The 17,336-nt window shown below is 40.0% G+C and overlaps 1 protein-coding gene and 1 pseudogene across 3 annotated transcripts in view; one reads left to right on the top strand and one right to left on the bottom strand.

Moving 5' to 3' along the window:
- TMCC3 (transmembrane and coiled-coil domain family 3) overlaps positions 1-17,336 on the top strand; it is a 332,700-nt gene that overhangs the window by 56,037 nt on the left and 259,327 nt on the right. The gene's annotated exons all lie outside the window — the stretch shown is intronic.
- LOC101446108 (protein SET-like) overlaps positions 1-17,336 on the bottom strand; it is a 37,242-nt pseudogene that overhangs the window by 8,870 nt on the left and 11,036 nt on the right.

Genomic DNA, 17,336 nt, shown 5'->3' with positions numbered 1-17,336 from the left:
GAAACACACAAACTACCTACAAGGTTGGTTCGACATAAAAGAATCAATTAATGTAATATGCCACATTAACAGAATGAAGGGGAAAAAACCACATGACCATTTCAACTGATGCAAAAAAGGCATTTGAGAAATTACAGCACACTTTCTGGATTAAAACACGTAGAACACTAGGAATAGAAGTCAACTTTCTAAGCATTATAACAGGCATGTATGAAAAACCCACAGCTAACATCCTACTTAGTGGTGAAAGGCTGAAAGCTTTTCCTCTAAGGTCAGTGTATTAGTCAGCCAAAGGGGTGCTGATGCAAAATACCAGAAATTGGTTGGTTTTTATAAAGGGTATTTATTTGGGGTAGGGACTTACAGATACCAGGCCATAAGGCATAAGCTACTTCCTCACCAACGTCTATTTAGAACAAGATGGCTGCCGACATCTGTGAGGGTTCAGGCTTCTTGGATTCCTGTGTTCCTGGGGCTTGCTTTACTCTGGCTTCAAGGTTCCTTCCTTCCTGGGGCTGGCTTCTCTTTCCTCTGCATGCTGACTTACCAGGGCTCCAGTTTAGTCTTCAGCATCAAACTCCAAAATCAAAACTCCATCATTAAAAGCTCTCACATCAAAAGCGCCAACTCTGTCCTTTGCCATGCCTTTTATCTCTGAGTCCCCACCCACCAAGGGGTCGGGACTCAACACCCTAATGATGTGGCCCAATTAAAGCCCTAATCATAACTCAATCAGGCCCAGGTACAGATCAGATTACAAACATAATCCAATATCTATTTTTGGAATTCATAACCATATCAAACTGCTACAATCAGGAACAAGACAAGGATACCCACTGTCATCACCGTTTTTTACCATTGTACTGAAAGTTCTTGCCAGAGTAACTAGGCAAGAAAAAGAAATAAAAGATATCGAAATTGGAAAGGAAGAAGTAGAACTTTCCCTACCTTCAGATGATATGATCATATATAGAGAAAATCCTGAAAAATCCACAACAGAGCTCTTCGAGCTAATAAATGAATTCAGCAAAGTGATGGGGTACAAGATCAACACCCCAGAATGAGTAATGTTTCTGTATATAAGCAGTGGAAATCATGTGAAGTCAAGAAAAAGGTACCATTCACAATAGCAACTAGAGGAATCAAACATCTAGGAAAAAAATCTAACCAAGGATTTAAAGGACTTATACACAGAAAACTACAAAACATTGCTAAAGGAAATTAAAGAAGATCTAAATAAATGAAAGGATATTCCATGTTCATGGATTGGAATACTAAATCTCATTAAGATGTTAGTCCTACCCCTTTGGATTTTATAGATTCAATGCAATCCCAATAAAAATTCCAAAAGCCTTCTTTGGAGAAATGGAAAAGACAATCATCATATTTATATGGAAGGATAAGAGGCCCCAAATACCTAAAGGCACCTTGTAAAAGAAGAGTGAAATTGGAGGACTTACAGTTCTTGATCTTAGAACTTATTACAAAACCAAAATAATCAAAACAGCATGGTACTGGCACAGAGACAGACATATAGACCAATGGAATAGAATTAAGAGCTAAGAAACCAACCCTCACATTTATGGCCAAATGATTTTTTCTTTTAGAAGATACCAGGAATTGAACCTGGGGCCTGGTACATGAGAAGCAGGTGCACAATCACTGCGCTACACCCACTCCCCCAAATGATTTTTGATAAGGTGGCAAAGACCACTCAATTGGGGGAAAATAGTCTCTTCAACAAATGGTGCTGGGAAACCTGGATCTCCATTTGCAAAGAAAGAAAAAAAAGGAAGATCCCCTACCTTATGCCATAAACAAAAATCAACTCATAATAGATGAAAGACCTAAATATAAGAGCTAGAACTATCAAACTCCTAGAAGAAAACATAGGGAAACCTTTTCAGGACCTTTTGTTGGACAATGGTTTCCTATACTTTATTCCCAAAGCACAAGCAACAACAAAAAAATAGATAAATGTGACCTCATCAAAATTTAAAACTTTTTGGTCCTTAAAGGACTTCATCATGAAAGTAAAAAGCCAACCTATACAATGGAACAAAATATTTGGAAGCCATGTACCTGAAAAAGTATTACTATCTAGTATATATAAAGAAATCCTTCAGCTTAATAAGAAGACAACCCAATTTATTAAAAAATGGGCAAAAGATTTGAATAGACATGTCCCCAAGGAAGATATGCAAATGGCCATAAAACACATTAAAATATGCTCAAGGGGAGTTGGTGTAGCTCAGTGGTTGAGTGCCGCTTCCCACGTACGAGGCCCTGGGTTCAAGTGCTGGTACCTCCTAAAATTAAAAAAAAGATGCTCAACATCATTAGCCACCAGGGAAATGCAAATAAAAATCACCAGGAGATACCTTTCAAACACATTAGAATGGCTGCTATTAAGTAAACATAAATTAATGAATGTTGGAGAGGATACAGAGTAATAGGAACAGTCATTTCATTGCTGGTAGCAATGTAAAGTGATGCAGTTGCTGTGGAAGACAGTTTGGCATTTCCTCAGAAAGCTAAGGGTAGAACTACAGGGCAATCCTACTACTAGGTCTGTACTCAAAGAATTGAAAGCAGGGGTTCCAAAAGATATTTGTACATGGATGTTCACATCAGCATTATTCAATTGCCAAAAAGTGGAAGTAACCCATGTCCATCAATTGACGAATGGAAAAATAAAATGTGGTATATACATGCAATATTCAGCATTCAAATGGAATGAAGATGAATACACAACTTTGTGATTATCCCAAATACCATTGATTGTACACTTTGAATTGTGTGCTTTATTAATATGCATCAATAAAATTGATTTTTTTTAAGAAAAGAGGGAATGAAATTGTGACACGTGCAATAGCATGGATGACCTTGAAGATATCATGGTTAGTGAAATACGCCAGACACAAAAGGACAAATATTGTATGATTTCACTGTTTTGTTTTTGTTTTTGTTTTGTTTTGATTTCACTGTTTTTAAGCAATTAGAATAAGCAAACTCTATTAATAGAGCCAGAATCTAGAACATAGGTACTAGGGGATGGAGTGGGATTAGGAATGGAAAGTTAAATCTTAAATGTACAGGATTTCTATTTGGAATGATGGAAATGTTTTGGTAATGGATGGTGTTGATGGCAGCACAACAATTTGAATGCAGTTAATACACTGAAATATATTTCTTTATTTGATTGAAAAGGTAAAGGTTAGAGGGTATATATGGAAACAGAATTTTTAAAAATCCTATGGCCCTATTCTACACAACAGTGAACTGTAAGTTAAACCAAATATGCTATCATCAGTGGTAACAGATGTTTCTCACCAATGCAAGATGTTGCTGATTGGGTGGTTTATGGGAATCCAGTATTTTATGCATGGTTGTTTTGTATACCCTCAACTTCTCTAATAAAGAAAAAAAATTAAAAATAAATTATCCACATAAACTCTGAAGGCAAAAGGTACGTATGTAGGTGATGTGAGCCTTTAAGTAAGTGTTTTCTTTTGAGATTATTGGGAAGGTTTATCTTCTCTCACATGACTGGATGAGTTGTGACAGCTTATCTCTTCAGGTAGCACTAAGCATTTTAGGAGAGGGGAAAGCAGAACTCTTTGTAAATGAATTAATATTGATGCAAACACAGAATTTGTCCTTTTGATGTGTTGGTTACCATTCTATATAGGTTTTAGCAAATTGCCAAGTAGTAGGAACACAGCCAGAAGCCAGAGGCTGGAACTTTGCCATGCTCACATCCTTATCACAATTTTCATCTGGTTCCTGTATACTGAAATTTAGACAAGATCCTTGGTATAAAGGTTCAACTAAATAATTAAGATTGTACGTATTCCTTCTTGAGGTGTAATCATCATGACTGTGCTATCAGTAAATAGTTGGTAACTGGGAGATCCTCTGATGTTTCTCAAACTTGGAGGAACTAGGTACCTTAAGTGTTTAAGAAGACCTCAAGTCTTAGAATAAGCATGATGCAACTTTCTGGAGCATCACTTTCTCTTTTTTGGGGTGACGTGGTTATGCTTTTAAATTTTTAAATTTAGAAATATAGATTCGCAAAAGAGTTGCAAATATAGTATAGAAAATTTTTGTGTATCCTTCACACAGCTTCCTGTAACCACATAAGGGTGGTACATTTATCAAACAGTATGAATGTGTTTGTGTGTGTGTATGGCAATAAATGAGTTCATACTGATACTGGAACATCATGATGATATGATATTGGAACAACATAGAGATATTGGTACATTTTCCTTGGATAGGTGGAGGGTGGCATGGGCACATAGACAATGTTAGAGCTCAGGACTCATGTCTCCTTGACCCTCTTGGCGCTGTCCCCATGGTTACAAGATTAGCTTTGCAGCACCAATCATTCAGTCTGCATTGCTTAAGGCAGTAGAAGGGGCAAAAAATACTTCCTTTGATGTACTAGTCAGCCAAAGGGGTGCTGATGCAAAATATCAGAAATTGGTCGGCTTTTATAAAGGGTATTTATTTGGGGTAGAAGCTTACAGTTACCAGGCTATAAAGCTTAAGTTACTTCCCTCACCAAAGTCTGTTGCCATGTGTTGGAGCAGGATGGCTGCTGATGTTCAGCCTTCCTCTTCCTCTTAAGGCTCAATGGTCCTAGCTTCTTCCAATATCTGCTGTGAGCCATCAGTCTCTTTAGGCTTTGTCTCTCTCCCTGGGGCTTGATTCTCTCTGGGCTTGGGCTTGTTTCTCTCTACAAGGTCAGCTCTAGACGATCAGGTGAACAGCTCATCTCTCTTCCTGGGGCCTCTGCCGTGTCTGTGGAGCTGTCTCTATTCCTCTGTGTTCTTCTCCTGCGTGCTTACTTCCTGGGCTCCAGCTCAAAACTCTAACCTCCCTTCTGTGGTGCAGTTTCTCTGTGAGTCTCCACCCACCAAGGGGACATCCTACTGATGTGACTCAGTCAAAGCGTTAATCATTATTTATCAAGTAAAAGTGAAACCTCTGAATCCAATATAATCTAATATGCCCAGAGGAACAAACCATTTAACAAACATAATCCAATATCTATTTTTGGAATTCATAAATAATATCAAACTGCTACATTTGCAAAAACCTTTATTTTTCTATTGGGAGGGGAAGCCCTTTCCAGCAGACTTCTTTGTACTTCTCATTAGTTAAAACTTAATCAAGTACTTGTGTTTAATAGCCAGAGGGAAGGAGAAAGCCTTGGTTGGTTGAACCCAATCATGGTTCATCTCTGCATCCTGACAGAGGGGTCTGTCTTGCCTGCGATAAAGTTCAAGTCTAGTTTTAAGGCGAGTGGAAAGACTTTAGAATAGGAAGGTGAGACTGCCTGCCATTGATCTTTGGTAGACTGGAATGCAGACTTCCTGGAAATTTTTAAAGATGAGAGATGCTTTAACAGCCCTCACCATCAAATGAGGAAACTGAGATAGAGGAAGTTAAAACACTGGCCAGGCATCACAGAGGGGGTAAGTGGTGGAGCCAGGATTTGAAGCCAGGCAGTGTGGCAGCAGAGTCTATAAACACATGCTAGCCATGGCAACCACCTGAGTACAATACACACTGGTATTGTAGCTGCAGGAGGTAGCATGGTCCCCATGTTGAAAATTCCACTTGCCCTTCATAGGCCCTGACAGTCCATAATTGAAGGGCCACATTTTTTATAGAGATGATGATTCTTGTTATCATTGTCCCTTAGAGGAAATTAGGAGTTACCTTCGTCCATTTCCATCTTTTTTTAAAAGAAGATTTATTTTTTATTTCCCCTCCCCCCCCACCCAGTTGTCTGCTCTCTGTGTCCATTTGCTGTGTGTTCTTCTGTGTCCGCTTGCATTCCTGTCAGCGGCATCAGGAATCTGTGTCTCTTTTTTTTCTTTTTTTTTAAAGATTTATTATTTTTATTTATTTAATTCCCCTCCCCTCCCCCGATTGTCTGTTTTCTGTGTCTTTTTGCTGTGTCTTGTTTCTTTGTCTGCTTCTGTTGTCGTCAGCGGCACGGGAATCTCTGTCTCTTTTTGTTGCATCATCTTGCTGCGTCAGCTCTCTGCATGTGCGGCGCCACTCCTGGGCAGGCTGCGCTTTTTTCACATGGGGCAGCTCTCCCTACGGGGCACACTCCTTGTGCTTGGGGCTCCCCTATGCGGGGGACACCCCTGTGTGGCACGGCACTCCTTGCGCGCATCAGCACTGCGTGTGGGCCAGCTCACCACAGGGGTCAGGAGGCCCTGGGTTTGAACCCTGGACCTCCCATGTGATAGGCAGATGCTCTATCGTTGAGCCAAATCCGCTTCCCCATTTACATCTTAATTTAACTTAGCCTTCTGGATTATTTTATATGTTGACATCTGCCCGGAGGAGCCTGGGGATTGGATTGTAAATTTTTGGAGTGCAGTCCAGCTTGCAGGCAGTGAGGATTGCTGAAGGGAGGGGCAACCATTAGGAGAACTACCTTTTTGTCCTGGTTCAATCACTACAAAGAATTGTGCAAGTCCCTGAATTGGTTGGTCTTGGGATAGTATGTTGTTTCATGTGACTTTGATGGCACAGGCACAGAGTCCTCTTTTTCTGCCTCGGGGTTTCCTCATATATGAAATAAGGGAAATGCACGAGTGATCTGGATTAATCTGGTCCCAGGAACCTAGGTTACTATGCCAGAAGGGCAGCTGATGGGAAAGATGCAGAGGGGCTGTAGTTGGGGGAAGGGCACTTGTTCAGCTGATCACAGGGTAGGAGGCTTCTCAGAGGGCAGTGAAAAAAGGACCTGGGAGGCCCCCGATGCTGCTCTCTCTTGTGTGTTCTGAATCTTCTGTTTTTCTGTTCGGTCTGTCCTGCTTTTCTGTCTGTTGTATGTCCACCTCTTCAATACGAATTATAAGGAGTTTCTGCAAAACATGCAAGCCAGGAACTCAAGCTGGAAGAGGTGGAAACTGAAGACAAGCAAGAAGATTTGCAGAGAAAGATGCTGGGCTAACTCTGTTTTCTTAGAGTCCATAGGGAGTTTTCTCTTGGCTCTGTGTCTGTCAATGGCCTCAGAGCCAGCAGAACTGTTTTTCCATCTGAATGTTAAAAAAAAAAAAAGACATTTCTGGTTATTCCTGGTTTCAGGGAATGGGCTGAGATCTGTAGGATAGTTGGGAACTCCAAGTCCTCAGATGACCTGTCTTAGCCTTGTGTTGTTTTTTTTTTTTTTTTTTTAATTTTTAGTGAACTGGTCTTCTGTTCAGATAGAAAAAAAGTTGGCTACTGATTAGCTTTCTCCACGATTCTCTTTTTTTCCTTTTTTTCCCAGGCCTTTGTAATCTTGTTTAAACTCAGGACTGCTGAAATTGTCACTCCCATTTTCTTTGCTCTTTGAAATTTATTCCAGTTTTACAGAGCTCTGCCCTTCCTTGACCCAATCCTCTGAGGCATAGTTTTTCTCATTTGTTTGGTGGTTTGAGTCCCCCAAACTTTTGCTCTCTCTTCCCAAACACAGTTCCTCTCCCCTTGACATTCTTAGCAAACTGAGACCCTGCTTCTGTACCTGAGAGTTAAGAATTAACAAATGATCATGATTACTGAATTGTTATATAGATGCTTTTTCTCTTTCCAGTATATTATAGAATAGCTGAAAGTTAATATCTGAAATCACTGAAACTAGCTAGAATGGTCTCGCCCCTGTTTATGGTTACTTCTGCCTGGCTTCACCCTCATGTGTACTTGTTATTGTGATTATCCCAGACTGACCATACCCTTGGTTATGGTTGTACCAAACTAGTCTTACCCTTGATATGAATATTTCTGTTGAAATGTTAACCTCTCCACCCTCCCCTGTTTGAAAGCCCTAAGAAAAACCTTGTACCTGGCCTCATTCTGTTCTCCTACTATCCCCAGATGCCTTGATCTCTGATAATGATCATCTTGTGATTGTAATAACTTTGTGACTCACACTGGTTTTGTACCTACCCTTCCCTACCCCCATCCATCCTGGTCAGCCCCTTAATGATTGTTTTTTTTGTGTTTTTTTTTTTGAGGTACTGAGGCCGGGGATGGTATGTGGGAAGCTGGTGCTCAACCATTGAACCATATTGGCTTCCCTGAGTTGGCTTATTTTCGCTTGTTTTGCTTGTTGTTTGTGGATTTTTTTTTCTTCCCTTTTTTCTTTTTTAGGAGACACTGGGAACCGAACCTGGGACCTCCCATGTGGGAAGCGGGCGCTCAACCACCTAAGCCACATCCACTACCCCTTTAATGTTTATTAGTGAAGGAACCTGAGCCAGCCCCATCCCAATTCTCAGCATAAACTGCTAAGCCTGGATATTATAAAACTATCAGGATTACTGCAGTTGCAGGAGGCAGTTTTTGGGCCCTTGGGCCACTCTCTTCCTTTGCTATATATGCAAGCAAATAAATTCTTTCTCTGTTTGAAACCCTGATGTCTCAGGAATTGGTCATTAATGAAGTGCATCAGACAAGAACCTGCTTTTCTTTGGTATCACTTCTTGGGGTTCTACCCACCCTGTTGTGGCTGCTGTGTTAATAGCCTTTAAGCCTCTTGAGACCTGGCCTGGTGCCATGTTTCTTCTTCCAAAACAACTTTTAAAACCTACATTTAAGGAAGCGGCTGTGGTTCAATCGATTGGGCTCCCATCTACCATATGGGAAGCCCTGGGTTCCTGTTCCGGGGCCTCCTTGTGAAGACAAGCTGGCCTGCACCCGTGGAGAGTTGATGGCCCATGCCTGCGGAGCGCTGGCACAGCAAGATGACACAACAAAGGGAGACGAGCAGACACAGAAGAACACGTAGCGAATGGACACAGAGAAGCAGACATCAAGCAAGCTGCAAGGGGGGAATAAATAAATAAATTAATTTTTTAAAAACCTACATTTAATAGCGAGATTGAGGAGAGGTGAGGAATTTTCTTGTTTGTCTATTTTTTGTTTATCATTATTAATATTGAAATAATGAAAAAGCTATAATAATGATTGAAGTGATGAATGCACAACTATATGATTATCCCAAATACCATTGATTGTACATTTTGGATGAATTGTGTGCTTTATTGATATGTACCAATAAGACTGATTTGTTAAAAAAGTAAAGCAAAAAAAAACCTGTTTATTTCTAAAGTAATACATGTCTATGCATAAAATTTGGGAAATAGAGAAAAGTAATAATGAAGACAATAAAAGTACTCATAATTCCACTGCCCAGAGAGTGACTATTAATGTTTCATGTATTTTCTTTCACTCTTTTTTTGAGGTAGGATGTTTAGGTATGATTATTTAACGTAATTGAGTCATACTTTACTAAATGTTTTGAAACATGTCATTGTTTTGCTTTTGTTTTCCCACTAAACACTGTTAACATGACCCTGACATGTCTTTATGCTTTTGGATGTTAAATGATATTCTACCACATATTCTTTCCACCTTTTTTCATATAATCCCCAACCTTTTTACTGTCAATCCCCTTTTGTTTTAGGATGATAATAATTTATATAGTAGTTACATCAGGCACTGTGATGATTAATTTTATGTGGAAAATTGGTTAGGTCGTGGTGTCCAGTTGTTTGATCAAACACTGGTCTAGTCACTGTGGAGGTATTTCACAGATGGAACTAGCATATATAATCAGTTGACTTTAAAGGAGATTGCCCTCAATAATGTGGGTGGGCCTCATCCAACCAGTTGGAGGTCTTAAGAGAGAACTGAGGGTTCTAGTTATTGGGAGGAATTTTGCCTCAAGACTAGACCTTCCACTTCTTCCTGAGTCTCCAGACTCAAGAATTAAACATCCTTCTCATGGAATTTCCAGCTTCTGGCCTGCTTTATGAATTCAGACTTGCCAGCCCCCACAATCCTGTGAGTCAATGCCTTATAACTCTCTTAATATATGTATTTAGATATTTCCTGTTGGTTAGATATATCCTGACTGATACAGGCACTATTCTAGAAATGCTCTATATTAATATATTTGATCCTCAGAAAACCCTACAAGTTTGGTGCTGTTACTAGCCCCTTATGAAGGATGAAGAAACTGAGTTTAAGGAATTAAGAGGCAGAACTAGATTTGAACTCCAAACCTTAACATGGGCTCAGAATCCTTATTCTTAACTCCCTTGATATCCCCATATTCCCATCGTGATCACTTACTTTCTGGTGTAGGGGCGTGCTTGTTAATGAAGAGGACGACTGTGATCCACAACAACTGTATTTTTCAGTTTGTGTAGATAAAGCTGGGTGTTAGTCTTGGCTTAGCCACTTCCATGCTCCATGGACTTCGGTAAGTTATCCCACTTCCCTGGGCCCCCGTGGGCCTTCTCTGCTCTGAAGTTCTATGATTGTGTAATGGAAAAAGAGACCTCATTCAAGGACAGGCCCAGAATGACCCATTTAGGGCCGCTTGCATTGACCCTAAGTGACATTTCTGTGAGGAAACTGCTCTTCTCCCTATTTTCTCCCTATTTTTCTGACGCAGGTACTAGGTGGTTCCCAGCAGAAGTCCACACAGAGGCTGTGAGGTTTTCTTGGATGCTGAGTTAGAGTAGTCCTCATGACAGGTAAATTCCGTGACATCTTTCCCTTGAATATTCTGAGGTATGGAGCTTTTGCAGTTGACCAGCAAGTGGGGAGGACTGAACAGCACGTGCCCTTCCCTGGTGCAGATGCTCAGCCCCCTGCCACACTGTCACTTTGCTCTCTGGATTTTCTGAGATGTGTGGCTAGAAGGATGTGCTGGAATAGTTGGGTTCTTTTTTTTTTTTTTTTTCACTGAATGTTTAATGGGACAATAGGTGAACCCTGAGCATCAATCTAAATCTGCCATAACAGCAGACTGACATTTCCAGTAAACTTCAAATGTATTTCAAACAACCAAACATATCAAAATTTTTAGAGTTTTATTAATCCTCTGGTGAAAAATCTGCAAAATCACCAATCAAGTCACTGAAGAATCTTTACTCCTTCTGTTATCCAATCTCCGGCTCACTTTTTGCCAGCACCAACATTGGCCTTTGCAGTCCCCCTGACTTTCTTCATTCTGTTCTTGCGTTCTTTTCGCTGTTTTCTTGAGGTCTTTTTCTTCTCATACAGGCCATGTCTTGCAAGTCTGTGTTTGGGTTCATTTTTGTTTGCATAATCCAAGGAATCATAAATCATGCCAAAGCCAGTTGTCTTGCCGCCACCAAAATGGGTTCTGAATCCAAATACAAAGATGACATCAGGTGTGGTCTTATACATTTTGGCTAGTTTTTCCCGAATTTCTGTCTTAGGTACTGTTGCCTTCCCAGGATGAAGGACATCGATGACCATTTGTTTCTGCTGAAGTAGTCTGTTAGTCATGAACTTCCTGGTCCGGATAGTTACAGTGTCATTCGTGATGGCTGGAGTTCTTCAGGCAGCCAGGGAGGAAAAGCGAATAGTTGGGTTCTTTACCTGCAGTGTATGCTGGTGGGCTGATGGGGTGTCTGGGCAAGCCAAAGGGGGCCACTGTACTTTTTCTGATGTTGGTAATGACGCATGTGTCTTCCTTCTGCCACAGATATTTTTCCAGAGTTCTACCCCACCCCTCATCCAACCCCGTCCCCGCTGCCCACAGCAGAAAGAAAAGGAGAACTGGAAGACCCTTATGGAACCTTATAGGATAGAATTCACCCCCATGCAGTTTCCCTTCTCTTTTCTCAAGGATTTAAATAAATAATGAAGCAAGAGGTTTTGAACTTGACTGGGTTTTAGCTGTTTATCTAAGAGGACGCCAGCCCTGTACCACAGTCCCTTGATTTTCTCTGTGGGTGACAGTAATTCTGTGGTACAGGCCTGGTAATTGCGTTACTGTGCCAGCTCCTCTGGCATATGGCTTTATTTTTTTAGTGTTATTTTGCCCTGTTTGCCAGGCATCTCTAAGGAGATGCTGACATTTTCTTCTTTGTCCAGTTCTGGAAACCGAAGTGAAAAATACACCTATTTAAAAAAATTTTTCACCACTGTTGAATTGGTAATATCTTACTTTAGCCAGGGAATGATATGACTTTTGTTCTATCCAGTGCAATGATTTGATAACTTAATTTCAAAGTATACATCCCTAAAATAATGAATGAAGATTACAGGGAACCTCTGGTTTTATTAGGTCATTGAGGGCCTAATTAAACTAAATATAGTAGTAATGAAACCCTGAATGCATATTGAGAGCATACATGTATCAATCAAGTTTTCAAACCTCTGGAGTAGGGTAAATATGATAGAACTAGGGTTGTAGTGGTGGTAAAGGTGACGATGTAATAATAAAATAACATTGGTGGTGGACTTGGCCCAGTGGTTAGGGCGTCCGTCTACCACATGGGAGGTCCATGGTTCAAACCCCGGGCCTCCTTGACCCATGTGGTGAGCTGGCCCATGTGCAGTGCTGATGTGCGCAAGGAGTGCCATGCCACGCAGGGGTGTCCCCCGCGTAGGGGAGCCCCACACACAAGGAGTGCACCCTGTAATGAGAGCCGTCCAGCGCGAAAGAAAGTGCAGCCTGCCCAAGAAAGGCACCACACACACGGAGAGCTGACACAACAAGATGACGCAACAAAAAGAAACACAGATTCCCATGCCACTGACAACAACAGAAGTGGACAAAGAAGACAATGCAGCAAATAGACACAGAGAACAGACAACCAGGGCAGGGGGAGGGGGTGGGGGAAATAAATAAATAAATCTTTAAAAAAAAAAATAACGTGAACATTCGTTGAGTACTTATGGTGCATTAGTTAGTAGGCTAGTTTAAACAGTTCTGCAGTTAGTATTCTCTTTTAAAGAAGCAAAAAACTGAGGCTCAGAGAGGTTAAGTAACTTGCTTAAGGTCAAACAATAGGAGAGCTTGGGTTTTAGACATAAGCTGAGTCCACAGCTCCCACCCTTACCTTCTTGACAAACTAAATCCAATATCACACAATAAGAGAAGCTTAGGCACTAGTAGCCTTAAATTTTGAGCTATGTGAAGAAGTTGATTTTATAAATGAGTAAAAGAAAAATGAGATTTGCTCCATCCTATATCCATTTTTAGAATGAATATGACTTATATTATGAATATGACTAAAAGATCTGCCCTGATGCAGGTCCACTGTTTCCTTTATTTTTGGGCTATACTTTTAATTTAAAAAGTAAAAGTAATTAAAATAAAAAGCTTTATAAAAGTATAATTTACATATAATAAAATTCATTTATTGTAATTATGCAATTCAAATGTTTTTAGTGAATTTATAGTGTCGTGCAGCCATTACTGTGTTCCAGGTTTAGAATATTTCCATTATTCCAAAAAGATTCCTCATGCCCATATGCAGTCAGTCCCTGCTCCCACCTCCAGGATACCACTAATCTGTTTTCTGTCTCTGTACGTTTGCCTTTTTAGGAAATTTCTTATAAATGGATGTCTACTATATATAATCCTCTGTGTCTGGCCCTTTTTTTACTTAGCCCATTTTTGAGATTCATTAGTGTTATAATGTATATCAGTAGTTTATTCCTTTTTGTTAATGAATAATATTTTATTGTATGGTGATACCACGTTTCGTTTATCCATTCACCAGTTGATGAACATTTGCATTGTTTTCACTTTTTAGCCATTATGAATAATGCTGTGAACATTTGTGTGCATGTCTTCGTGTGACAGATGCTTTCATTTCTCTTGGGTAGATGCCAAGGAGTGAAATTTCTGAGACATGTGGTAGGTGTGTGTTTAACGTTTTAAGAAACAGTCAAACTGTTATTCTATAGTGCCTGCACCATTTTACGTTCTTACCACAGTGGAATAAAGGTGTCCCAGTTGCTCTACATCTTCACCAACGCTTGCTGTTGTGTTTTTGATTATAGTCATTCTAATGAATGTGAAATGGTATCTCATTTTGGTTCTGATTTGCATTTCCCAGATGACTTCTTTATTGGCAACTCTTCAAATATATAAGAGTAGCTACCTTAAATCTTTATTTCTGTGGGTTCAAATACCTCCTGTTCCATCAACTGTTTTGTTTTTAATTTGGATTACAAACTTATAGCCATTCTGGTCAGCTCTTGTTAGATATGCTATAGATTGTGTTTTTTAAAAGTTTGGACCCAAATCAACCCTATATGTAAGATGTGGCCTGGCTAACAGAGTTCAGTGAACCTATTAATTCCTTTGGTGTAGACAAGGACTGCCCAATAAAGTTGGTCGTTTAGCAGCTGCATCACACTGCTGTTGGATCATGTTAAGCTTATGGTCTACCAAAACCCCAATGTTTTTTTCCTCCTGTGGATTTTAGTCAATCCAGTTCTCCATTAGTTTCCTGTGTAATTGCTGATTTAAAGATAAATGCAGGAATTTGCAGTGAATACGGTTATTTAATGTTAATGTTTAACAAGCATCTGTTGAGAGTTTACTGTGTTTCTCTAGGATTTTCCCCAGGATTTGCCTTTTGGGATCATTTTGAATCTTGTTTCTTCCTTTTTCTTGGTTTTCTCCTCCATCCGCTAAGAGCCTAGTTTGCATATCTAGTTCCTACTCATCTGGATCTCCTCTCCAGCAAGTTCATAATGATGGTATGTGTGCAGGAGACAGAGGTAATGCAAGGGACTAAACTACCCAGATTTCTGCATGTATATCCATGTACTCCTTCAAGTCCTTTCTGGTCCTGAGGTTACATGGTTTATTATTATACGTTTATGCTCTTTTTTGGGTTAAATCAGGTTTCTCCATAATTAGCCCATATGGCTTATATACCCCCATTAAAAGAAAAAACTGGGAAGTGAACGTGGCCCAGTGGTTAGGGCGTCTGTCTACTACATGGGAGGTCCGCGGTTCAAACCCTGGGCTTCCTTGACCCGTGTGGAGCTGGCCCACGCGCAGTGCTGATGTGCACAAGGAGTGCCGTGCCACGCAGGGGTGTCCCCCGTGTAGGGGAGCCCCACATGCAAGGAGTGCACCCTGTAGTGAGAGCCGCCCAGCGCGAAAGAAAGTGCAGCCTGCGTAAGAATGGCGCCACCCACACAGAGAGCTGACACAACAAGATGACGCAACAAAAAGAAACACAGATTCCCATGCCACTGATAGCAACAGAAGCAGACAAAGAAGAAGACGCAGCAAATAGACACAGAGAACAGACAACCAGACCAGGGTGGGGCGGGAGAGAAATAAATAAATAAATAAATAAATCCTTAAAAAAAACAAAAAGAAAAAACTAAGAGAGATTTAGAACATGAAGGAAGAAAAAATATAGACAATTTTGTCATTTTAAAATTTGTGCTTAACCAACTCAGTCTTAACACTTCTTTGTCAGTATGTTCTTTCCTCCTGTCTACATGATTTTATTTATTTTTAAAGATTTATTTTATCTCTCTCCCCTTCCCCCCACCCCCGTTGTCTGCTTTCTGTGTCCATCTGCTGCACGCTCTTCTGTGTCCACCTGCATTCTCGTCAGGCGACACCAGGAACCTGTGTCTCTTTTTGTTGCATCACCTTGCTGCATCAGCTCTCTGTGTGTGTAGCACCACTCCTGGGTGGGCTGTGCTTTTTTGTGTGTGTGCAGGGTGGCTCTCCTTGCAGAGCACACTCCTTGTGTGTGGGGCACCCCTACGTGGGGGACAACCCTGCATGGAAAGCACTCCTTGCCTGTGGCAGCACTGTGCATGGGCCAGCTCACCACACAGGCCAGGAGGCCCTGGGCATAGAAAGCTGGACCCTCCACATGGTAGGCAGATGCTCCATCAGTTAGTTGAACCACATCCGCTTCCCTGCATGATTACTTTTAAATCATTAGTGCCCCTTCCATGTTGTGGACTGAGGGTCTCTCAACTGTTCCTCATCAGAAAGGGAAATGCTCTTTTTAAAAATATTATAGTTCATGCTTTCAGATGATATTTTCCTTCCTGAACAAGAAATGGATTATTTGCTGGAGAGCCTGACTGTGCATCACAGAGGAACAGATTCAAAATCGGAGAAAATATTTGTAATATATCTGATAAGGGCCTTGTGTCTAGAATATGTAAAGAACTCTCACAGCTCAACAATAAAAACAATACCATTTTAAAAATGTGCAATTCGTGTGGATATAGCTCCATGGTTGAGCTTCTGATTCGCACATACAAGATCCTGGGTTCAATCCCCAGTGGCTTCTTAAAAAAATGTACAAAGAATTTGAATAGACATTACTCTAAAGAAGATATACATATGCCCAAGAAGCACACGAAAAGATGTTCCCCATCACTAGTCATTAGGGAAATGTAAATCAAGGCCATAATGACATAATACTTCATAGTCATTAGGATGACTAAAATATTAAAGACAGACAATATCCAATGCTGAAGAGGCTATGAAGAAATTGGAGCTCTCATACACTGCTGGTGGGAGTGTAAAATGGTTTGGCTACTTTGGAAAACAGTTTCTTGTACTTCCTCAAAATGCTAAACATAGAGTTACCATATGACCTGGCAATTCCACTCCTAGATATGAGAAATGAAAATGTAAGTCCACGCAAAAACTTGTACAAGCTTATCTTTTTATTGCTGAGTTTTTAAAATACAAACCCCATGTCAGATATATGATTTACAAATATTTTCTCCCATTCTGTAGGTTGTCTTTTTCATTTTCTTGATGGTATCCTTTGATGTGCAAATGTTTTTAATTTTGATGAAGTCCAATTTATTATTATTTTTTGACACTTGTACTTTTGCTTCTGTATGTTTTTGAAATGCTGAAAATCTTAGTTTTAAAAATTTTCCTTGTTGACTAGTTGGTTGTTCTAATACAAGAGGAGATGAATAAAAAAAAATAGAAACAACAAAAAATTTAAAAATTAAAAATATGGTAGAGGAACCAGTTGTAATTGAATAGTTAGCATACCTTTATTAGCAAAGAGTAACAACCCCCAGAACTCTGAGAATGTGTATTAATGGTTTTCCTTATTCATCTTTGTATCCTCACCACCACCACAACGCCTTTAGCATTGTGTTGTGCATGTAATAGTGCATACAAATATTTGTTGATTAAGTATGAATGAAAGTTTATCTTTGCCAAAGTTCTAGACTGTATTTTGTTCATGCTTTGAAGATAGATCTGGATTCAAATCTCAGCTTCACTGACTAGCTGTATGGCCTTTCCTAAGCTGCTTAACCTCTTGGAACCTCAGTTCTCACAGCTGGAAAAGAGGAATAATAATGTTTCTCTTGGAAGATTGTTGTAAGGATTGCACATAAAACTTTGGTACATGTAGAGGTTCCACAAATGACAGTTACTCTTTATTCACTTAATTGATCTGTATTTCATTTCTCATTTTGTTGAAATTTGAATGTCTGTTTTTAGCCATCTTACTAGTATGCATAAA

This window comes from Dasypus novemcinctus, chromosome 12 (assembly GCF_030445035.2).
Source record: "Dasypus novemcinctus isolate mDasNov1 chromosome 12, mDasNov1.1.hap2, whole genome shotgun sequence".
Lineage (NCBI taxonomy): Eukaryota > Metazoa > Chordata > Mammalia > Cingulata > Dasypodidae > Dasypus > Dasypus novemcinctus.
The sequence above is the reverse complement of the archived record's forward strand: the minus strand, read 5'-3'. Positions and strand labels throughout refer to the sequence as shown.